This window comes from Rhinopithecus roxellana, chromosome 19 (assembly GCF_007565055.1).
Source record: "Rhinopithecus roxellana isolate Shanxi Qingling chromosome 19, ASM756505v1, whole genome shotgun sequence".
Taxonomy (NCBI): Eukaryota; Metazoa; Chordata; class Mammalia; order Primates; family Cercopithecidae; genus Rhinopithecus; species Rhinopithecus roxellana.
The window spans coordinates 63525833-63534363 of NC_044567.1; the positions used below are offsets into that span (position 1 = coordinate 63525833).

At 47.6% G+C, this 8531-nt stretch overlaps 1 long non-coding RNA gene and 3 other non-coding genes across 9 annotated transcripts in view; all 4 read left to right on the forward strand.

Annotated features, from left to right (window-relative positions):
• The first annotated feature begins 4335 nt into the window (after positions 1-4335).
• Positions 4336-8531, forward strand: part of LOC104681266 — a 106511-nt gene continuing 102315 nt past the window's right edge. For 4 of the 6 annotated variants that reach the window (XR_004055113.1, XR_004055112.1, XR_004055111.1 and 1 more), the window contains exons 1-3: positions 4336-4427; positions 5517-5615; positions 7786-7900. This is a non-coding gene — a long non-coding RNA (uncharacterized LOC104681266). The other 2 variants (XR_004055115.1, XR_004055114.1) reach the window with 2 other exon arrangements.
• LOC115895023 lies at positions 5363-5440 on the forward strand. The gene has a single exon (XR_004055230.1). It is a non-coding gene; the product is annotated as a small nucleolar RNA R38 (small nucleolar RNA).
• Positions 7605-7688, forward strand: LOC115895024. Its single transcript, XR_004055231.1, has one exon. It is a non-coding gene; the product is annotated as a small nucleolar RNA R38 (small nucleolar RNA).
• LOC115895025 lies at positions 8125-8196 on the forward strand. Its single transcript, XR_004055232.1, has one exon. It is a non-coding gene; the product is annotated as a small nucleolar RNA R38 (small nucleolar RNA).

Consider the following 8531-nt stretch of genomic DNA (forward strand, 5'->3'; position numbering starts at 1 on the left):
CTCAATCTCACGGGCCCCAGCAATCCTCCCACCTCAGCCTCCCATCCAGGTGGGGCCACAGGCATGTGCCACCACACCTGGCTGTTTTTCATTTTTAATTTTTTATTTATAGAGATGGAGGTCTCCCTATGTTGCTCAGGCTGGTCTTGAACTCCTGGGCTCGAGCAATCCTCCTGCCTTGGCCAACCAAAGTGTTGGGATTATAGGCGTGAGCCACTGCAACCAGCCCAAACTGTTTTCTATTACTGTGGGTTTCAGATACCATGTCTTAAACCCCGTCAGTGACCACCCCAACACAATAGGCCAGTTGACTGAATTCTCCCTTTGTACTCAGAGCCTGGGTCCCTGAAAAGCGCTGGGGACTTCTGCCTTCCTGTTTGTAAAGGGTCACTAGACTGTGACTCTTTCCATGTCAATAAATAGAGGTCTGCACTAGCCTGGTATAATGGCTGCATAATAATTCCACGGTAGGTAAAACTTAAATGTCCTAGCTCTCGCCAGCAACGAGTGCAAATGAGATCACAGTAACATCCACATTTCAGTCTCAACAGCTCTGAGCCCTTGCCGGCTCATTCAGGAATTCTGATGCATTCTCTGAAGTCTCCCCAGTTATTTCTGGGTTGGCTGCACAGTGTACTTTACATGTGCTTAGGCACAAGGCCTCTCATTGTATTTCACTCCAGCCTCTCGGCCACTGCCCAGCTGCCCTGGCATCCCTATCTGCCATGAACCTGCTGTTGGGGAAGCAGTGTCCAGTCAGGTGTGAAAGCGACTTGGTGGCCTGCGGCGGAGCGAGGACTATAAAAGAATGGCCCTCACTATACACTGGGTGGCATCCAGGCCCAATATAGCCCTGCTAGAGCCCGGAGCCTCCATCTTCCACACATCAGCTCTGCAGCCTCCCATCTTCACTCTTCCTGCCATGAAGTGGCTCAAATGGCAGAGCAGGTGCCCACTGTTCCTCCTTTCTTTTTTTTTTTTTTGAGACGGAGTCTGGCTCTGTCTCCCAGGCTGGAGTGCAGTGGCACGATCTCTGCTCACAGCAAGCTCAGCCTCCCGGGTTCATGCCATTCTCCTGCCTCAGCCTCCCGAGAAGCTGGGACTACAGGTGCCCGCCACCTCGCCCGGCTAATTTTTTTGTATTTTTAGTAGAGAAGGGGTTTCACCATGTTCGCCAGGATGGTCTCGATCTCCTGACCTCGTGATCTGCCCGCCTCGGCCTCCTAAAGTGCTGGGATTACAGGCGTGAGCCACCACGCCCAGCCCTGTTCCTCCTTTCAACCACATTTCTGATTTTGTCCCCAACCACCCCTACAAACACATGAAAATCTTCTTCCTTCTCCCTTCCTCCCCCAAAACAAAAGTCCTTATACATAAGGTCACCTTATTCATTAGTGGTAAAAGCATGGATTCTACAGGCTGGGAGCAAAGTCTGACCCTGCCGTTACTGGTTATGTGAATTTGGGCAAGTTACCGAATTTCCCAGTGCTACTGTTTCCTTATCCGTAAAATGGGAACAGTGATAGTGTTACCAGAGAGGAGTCCTGATCCAGGTCCCAAAAGAGGGTTCTTGGATCTTCAGCAAGAAAGAATTTGGGGTGAGTCTATAAAGTGAAAGCAAGTTTATCAGAAAAGTAAAGGAATAAAAGAATGGCTACTTGGCCGGGCATGGTGGCTCAGGCCTGTAATCCTAGCACTTTGGGAGGCTGAGGCAGGCAGATCACTTGAAGTCAGGAGTTCAACACCAGCCTGGCCAACATGGTGAAACCCTATCACTACTAAAAATACAAAAATTAGCCAGGCGTGGTGGCGTGCACCTGTAATCCAGCTACTCGGGAGGCTGAAGCAGGAGAATGGCTTGAATCCGGGAGGTGGAGGTTACAGCACCACTGCAGCCTGGGTGACAGAGCGAGACTCTGTCTCAAACAAACAAACAAACAGGCTACTCCACAGAGCAGCCCTGAGGGCTACTGGTTTCCCATTTTTATGGTTATTTCTTGATTATATCCTAAATGGGGTGGATTATTTATGCCTCCCATTTTTAGACCATATAGGGTAACTTCATAAGGTTGCCATGGCATTTGTAAACTGTCATGGCGCTGGTGGGAGTGTAGCAGTGAGGACGACCAGAGGTCACTCTTACTGCCATTGTGGTTTTGGCTTTGGCGGGCTTCTTTACTGCAACCTGTTTTATCAGCAATGTCTTTATGACCTGTGTCTTGTGCCGACCTCCTATCTCATCCTGTGACTTAGAATGCCCTACCTGTCGGGGAATACAGCCCAGTAAGTCTCAGCTTCATTCACCCAGCTCCTATTCAAGATGGAGTTCTCTGTTTCCAACGCCTCTGACAGTAGTACTTCACTGCATTGTGAGGATTAAACGAGTTCATACATACATACAGAAATCAGTGTAGGGAGTGGCACCTGGTAAGTGCTATGAAGTATTAGCTCTCATTACTATTTTGTCTACAGCAGGTCACCAGCCCGCTAGCAGCTTTTGGGAAATTCCACACTTAGAATTCCCACTGCAAGTCTCAAAGGAAAGGAACTATGTTTGCAGGGACAGAACACATTCTTCCTTTCAGTATTACACAAAATGACGTGTCTTCAAGGGTAAAGTAGAGAAACCCAATGGCCAGAATTACTGCTGAATGAATTAATGATTATTTGCGAAGACTTACTGTTAGCATAGCAGGTAAACACCAAACCCTGCACTGTTAAGAAATTAAAAAGAAAAAAAAAAAAAGAGGCTAGGCGTGGTGGCTCACACCTGTAATCCCAGCACTTTGGGAGGCCAAGGCGGGTGGATCACCTGAGGTCGGGAGTTTGAGACCAGCCTAACATGGAGAAACCCCGTCTCTACTAAAAATACAAAATTAGCTGGGCGTGGTGGCGCATGCCTGTAATCCCAGCTACTCAGGAGGCTGAAGCAGGAGAATCACTTGAACTTGGGAGGTGGAGGTTGTGGTCAGCTGAGATCGCGCCATTGCATTCCAGCCTGGGCAACAAGAGTGAAATTCCGTCTCAAAAAATAATAATAATAAAAAAATTAAAATAAAAAGCCCTTGAAGAGTTTACAATCAAATGAAAGGGGGTAAACATAAACAAATGTGGTCATTTGAAAATAAGTATCTGCAACATATTACCATCTGCAGGACAACATAAGCCACACTGAAGGCCACAGAGATCACTGTTAATGGGTGGATGAGAACGGGGAGACTGGAATGGAGAAAAAAGGCTCTTGGTCTTGCAAATTTAAACTAGCTTTCAAATAGGTGCAAATTCTGGCCCTGGTTGTTGTCATTTTTGCTTTATTTTTATTTCAAAAATGAAGCCAGACCGGGCGCAGTGGCTCACCTTTGTAATCCCAGCACTTTGGGAGGCCAAAACAGGATTGCTTGAGGCCAGGAGTTTGAGACCAACCCGGGCAACACAGTGAGACCTCATCTCTGCAAAATAAAAATAATCAGCTGGGCGTGGTGGTGCTCGCCTGTCGTCCCGGCCACTTGGGAGGTCGAGGCTGCAATAAGTTATGATTGCACCACTGCACTCCAGCCTGCGTGCCAGGGTGAAACCTCGTCTCAAAAACCAAGAAAACCCAGAAACAAACAAACAAAAAAAATGAAGCCAAGGTGGTTGCCTGAAAAATAACACTCAGAAGAGCAGTGGGTGTTACATCATTCTCCGTTCTTTTCGTAATTCAACTCGTGACGCTTGCCTTTCTTTCTCTTCTCGGAATGAAAAGCACACTCGGTCCGGACCCTCGGGCAGCCGCGAAGGCGGAGCCCCGTCGCTCTCGAGCGCCCCCTGCCGCCCGCGCCTCGGCCTCACCGGCCTCGCCCCAATCTTAAAAACACCTGAGCGGGAGGTTGAACGATTCCCTTGGAATCTCTCCTCTTCACTAACCCAGTGAACCACCCCAAATGCCCCTATCCTCCCCCAAATAAAATCCGCAGAGCAATTAAAAAAGATATTCGGCCAAGCCCCGGTTTCCTCATCCGTCCCTGGCCCCTCGAACTTTCTGTGTTTCCCCAGTCTCTGTGCTGATGCTCAATGACAACCTGTGCTGATGCTCAATGACTTTCTGGCAGAAGTGAACCTCCAGCTTCGTTTTCTGACAGCCGTGGTTCTTTATAGGCCTGGTTTCCCACTCCGGATCCTCCACTGCCCCTGGTGGCGGCCACCATCTTACCCCCAGCTCCGGGGTCGCGCTGAGGACGCGGCCAGCCCCCAGTCACTGCAGTTTTGAACTACATTTCCCATCAGCCCTTTCTCAACATCGCGAGAGTTCCGGGAGAGATTGCCGAGAAGACTTGTGCGCAGGCGCGGTCTCGCGTTCTTTTCTAGGTTGGCCGCGTGGCTGGAAGACATGGCCGCTCGCGTTGGTGTGGAACACGGCGAGCAGCTTCAGACCTTTAGTGATGATGGTAAGGCTGCCTGAGTGGGAAAACGGGGTCTTCCTTGACACGACACTAACACACTTGGCCTCCCTTCCTCAGAGACGAAGTGGTGACGATAAGCTCGTTTCTCTCTCGTAGGGTGATTAGGAGGGTTAGAAGTACTGGATGAGAAAATGCTTTCCAAACGGCGAGAAAGTGTTATGTGAAGGGAGAGAGCTCAAGCCCGTCCTAGGCGTCATAGGGCCGGCTTCTGCGGGGGAGGGGACCTGACAACCTGGGCAGCCCCGTGCTCCTCCGCCGCGCGTGTGCTAAGCGTGCACGCCCGGGGGTCTTCGGTGCCCGCGCACGGGCAAACTCTGACGATGGTGGTTCTTAATTCAGCATCAGGAGTGTTAACGTGTGAAAACGTGATTCCACTTGGAGTGCCTTGAGGACGGCCCCGATCGGTAGTTTATATTTAACTTTACATATAGGAATCAATAGGATTGTAAACTTCTTCTGGAAAGCTGTAGTTTTAACAACGAGCCTTTTTTCCTTCCCCAGAGGCCTTTCTTTGTTTGGCATCTGCAGAGACAGTTAAAAGCAGAGCTCCAGGTTGAAGGAGCAGAGTAATGGATGGAGCCCTAATTTGAGTAAGAATGGGTTCAGGCAAGGCCTGAGTGGTCACCAAAAATGAGAAAGCACAGATGGTGCTATCACATACATTCACGTCCTGCTTTATTCTGAAGTTCAAGTGTGAGAATACGTGTTGACATACAAGCCAGCTATGGTACGAAGTTACTCAGAATTCAGAATACTAATTATTTTAATGATAAAAATGAGTAGGGTCTGTGCCTGTGTAATTTGGGGCCACTAGATGTCACTGTAACCAATGTGGATCCTTGTTAGGGCATGCAGGGATGGAAAGAGAGACATGGCAAATGAATTTTGGATCGCTGGGATTTAGGAATCTTTGTTATTGGCTGAGCTGAGGATGATCTAAAGTTATCCCTGTCTGAAATGGTATCTTTTGTGAGGAGGTCTGACTCGCTGAGGCTCAGCCGTTTAATACAGATCTGGAGAATAAACCTTAAGGTGGTTTCTGTTAGAATGAAGCCTGTTATCCTTCTCTTTTAGATTAAAGGTGTTGGCTGTGGCCTTGAAAACAGTCATATGAAAACTCATCACCTTAAGGTGTTGAGTGTGAGGATCTTCATGATGAAGTTTCTTTAAATGGTGAGATTTTTAATTCTTTGATAGACTTAAGTATGCTTATGGTCCCCTTTAAGTATTGGTTTGTTTTGGGGATGTATTGGTCTTCCAGGGTTATGATTGCCCAGATAATGGAAGTAGTATGGAATTCCTTTTGCTAGGGTCCTTGCCCTTGCCAAGCACTCTCACAAAGAGTATTTTTTGTTTGTTTGTTTTGAGATAGAGCTTTGCTCTTGTTGCCCAGGCTGGAGTGCGATGGTACGATCCTGACTCAGCATAACCTCTGCCTCCCGGGTTCAAGCTAGTCTCCTGCCTCAGCCTCCCAAGTAGCTGGGGGATTTCTCCATGTTGGTCAGGCTGGTCTCGAACTCCCGATCTCAGGTGATCTGCCTGGCTCAGCCTCACAAAGTGCTGGGATTACAGGCGTGAGCCACCGCGCCTGGCCATAAATAGTATTTCTAATATCAACCCCATGTGAGGTAAATTTTTTCCCCCACTCTGCTGTTGAGTAGGTAAAAGTGAGGCTTAGAGAGTTCTCTTGCCCAAAGTTATACAAGCAGTTACTGAGTTAGACTGGCGGTTCTCAACTGGGGAGGGATGGTGTTCTTGGTCTCCAGTGAATGCTGCTATTAATAAATATCCTGGCCGGGCCTGGATATTTATCTCATGCCTGTAATTCCAGCATTTTGGGAGGCCGAGGTGGGTGGATCACCTGAGGTCAGGAGTTCGAGACCAGCCTGGCAAACATGGTGAAACCTTGTCTCTACTAAAAATACAAAAATTAGCTGGGTGTGGCGGTGGGCACCTATAATCCCAGCTACTCAGGAGACTAAGGCAGGAGAATCTCTTGAACCCAGGAGGCAGAATTTACAGCGAGCTGAGATTGCACCATTGTACTCCAGTCTGGGTGACAAGAGCGAAACTCTGTAAATAAATAAATAAATAACCTACAGTGCACACAACAGCCTGCATGAGGAATAATTGATCCACCCAGTATGTCAGTAGAGCTGAGGTTGAAAAACTCCTGTATACCACACATTAGGCTAACTAGATCTGGGCTCTAGTCTCAGCCTATTTTCTCACCAGAGTCTTATTTCTTCATTTGTGAAACAGGGTTAGTGATTTCAAAACCTGACTATTACATCAGAACCACCTACAAAGTGCTAAAATATACACATTCCTAGGCCTCACCTCCAGGCATGGGTGAGAATGGCTCTGGGGTGGAGTCCAGGAATCCTGTGGCCAGTCCAAGAGCAAATGGGTAGTAACTAGATCGGGGTGTCATCTTTTGGCTTCCCTGTGCCACACTGGAAGAAGAATTGTCTTGGGCCACACATAAAATATACTAAGACTAATGATGGCTGATGGGCTGAAAAAAAATCTCATGATGTTGTAAGAAAGTTTACAAATTTGTGTTGGGCTGCATTCAAAGCCGTCCTGAGCCACATGCAGGCTGTGGGTTAGACAAGCTTGAATTAGATGATCTGATCTGTTTTTAGTGCAAGGATTTTATTATAGTGAGATTGTAGTGCTGGCTATTTTTAAGTAGCTCTTGGGCAAATCTCTAATCCTCGGTCTTAAAAAACCGAAAGCCTGGAGGGTGCGGTGGCTGACACTTGTAATCCCAGCACTCTGGGAGGCCGAAGCAAGTCGATCACCTGAGGTCGGGCGTTCAAGACCAGTCTGACCAACATGGAGAAACCCCATCTCTACTAAAAATACAAAATTGGCCTGCCGTGGTGGCACGTGTTTGTAATCCCAGCTTACTTGGGAGGCTAAGCCGGAGAATCGCTTGAACCCAGGAGGTGGAGGTTGCAGTGAACTGAGATCAGGTCATCGCACTCCAGCCTGGCAACAAGAGTGAAACTGTTTCAAGAAAAACAACAAAACAAAACTGAAAGTCACATGCTTGCTCCGCAAAGAGTTTGCGTGAGGGAAGTGAACAATTTGATAAAAAAAATAGTTTGCATGTGCTGTGGCTGTTAGTGCTATGGGCCAGCACGTTGGGGGGAGCTGAGTCCATGATGATGTCAAGTTATCCCTGTCTGAAGGCAAAGAAAGGCCTTTCAGTGTGGAATTTGAATATCTGAAACTCAGTTTCCCAAGCTTGCCTTACAGAAATTTTAAGCTGCTTGAGAGTTACTCTGCGTGTATCTTCTTAAGTAGTTTTTTTCTTAATTTCTCTTCTTCCCAGGTGCAGTGAGCCTCAGTTTCCGAGGCCGGAAAAGGATCCTCTAGTAGCCACATTGTGGCAGCTGCCCTGAACTGGGACCTGGACCTGGACCCAAATTGCCATGTCTTTAATGCATGTAAGTAGACTGGTAAACAGGCTTGGTTTGGGGGAGTGGTAATCAAAACGCTGCTCTGGACATAAAGCAATGGATGCCAAGGGCAGGGAGACTTCAGGAGCGTTTTGTTGCTAGGTGTCCGCAGTAAGAGATAAAACTGAACTGCTTTGCCGGAAACAAGTTAAATGATTGCTTTCCTGTTTGTAAGCTTTGTTTTTACATCTTTCATATCCCTAAGAAGTCCCACAAGCCTATGATGGTTAGTTATCCCTGTCTGAAAATGTGGACTGAGGGAAATCATCTATTCTGAGGCTTAAGGGTTTGGCTCCATGTTTTTTTTTCCCCCTTTTTTTCCCCTCAGCATATCCTGCTGAGAGTCCGGTCTAGAGCATCATTCCTCTAAAACGTGAAAAGCAAATGTGTGGTTGCCCTGCTTTCTCTAGTCCCTTGATTATGGCTCTGAGGGTACAGGCTGTATGAGGCGGCGGAAATGCACAAGTAGCCAGGATTTGATTTATGCCCTTATTGTGGAATGAAAGTGTTTGTTACATATTTCAAGAAAATGAATGTGCTCTTAGAAACAGATTGGAATGTAGGATGTATGCCAGCTTGTGGCAATGAGAATGCTTGACGACTCTGACCTTGCCTCTGC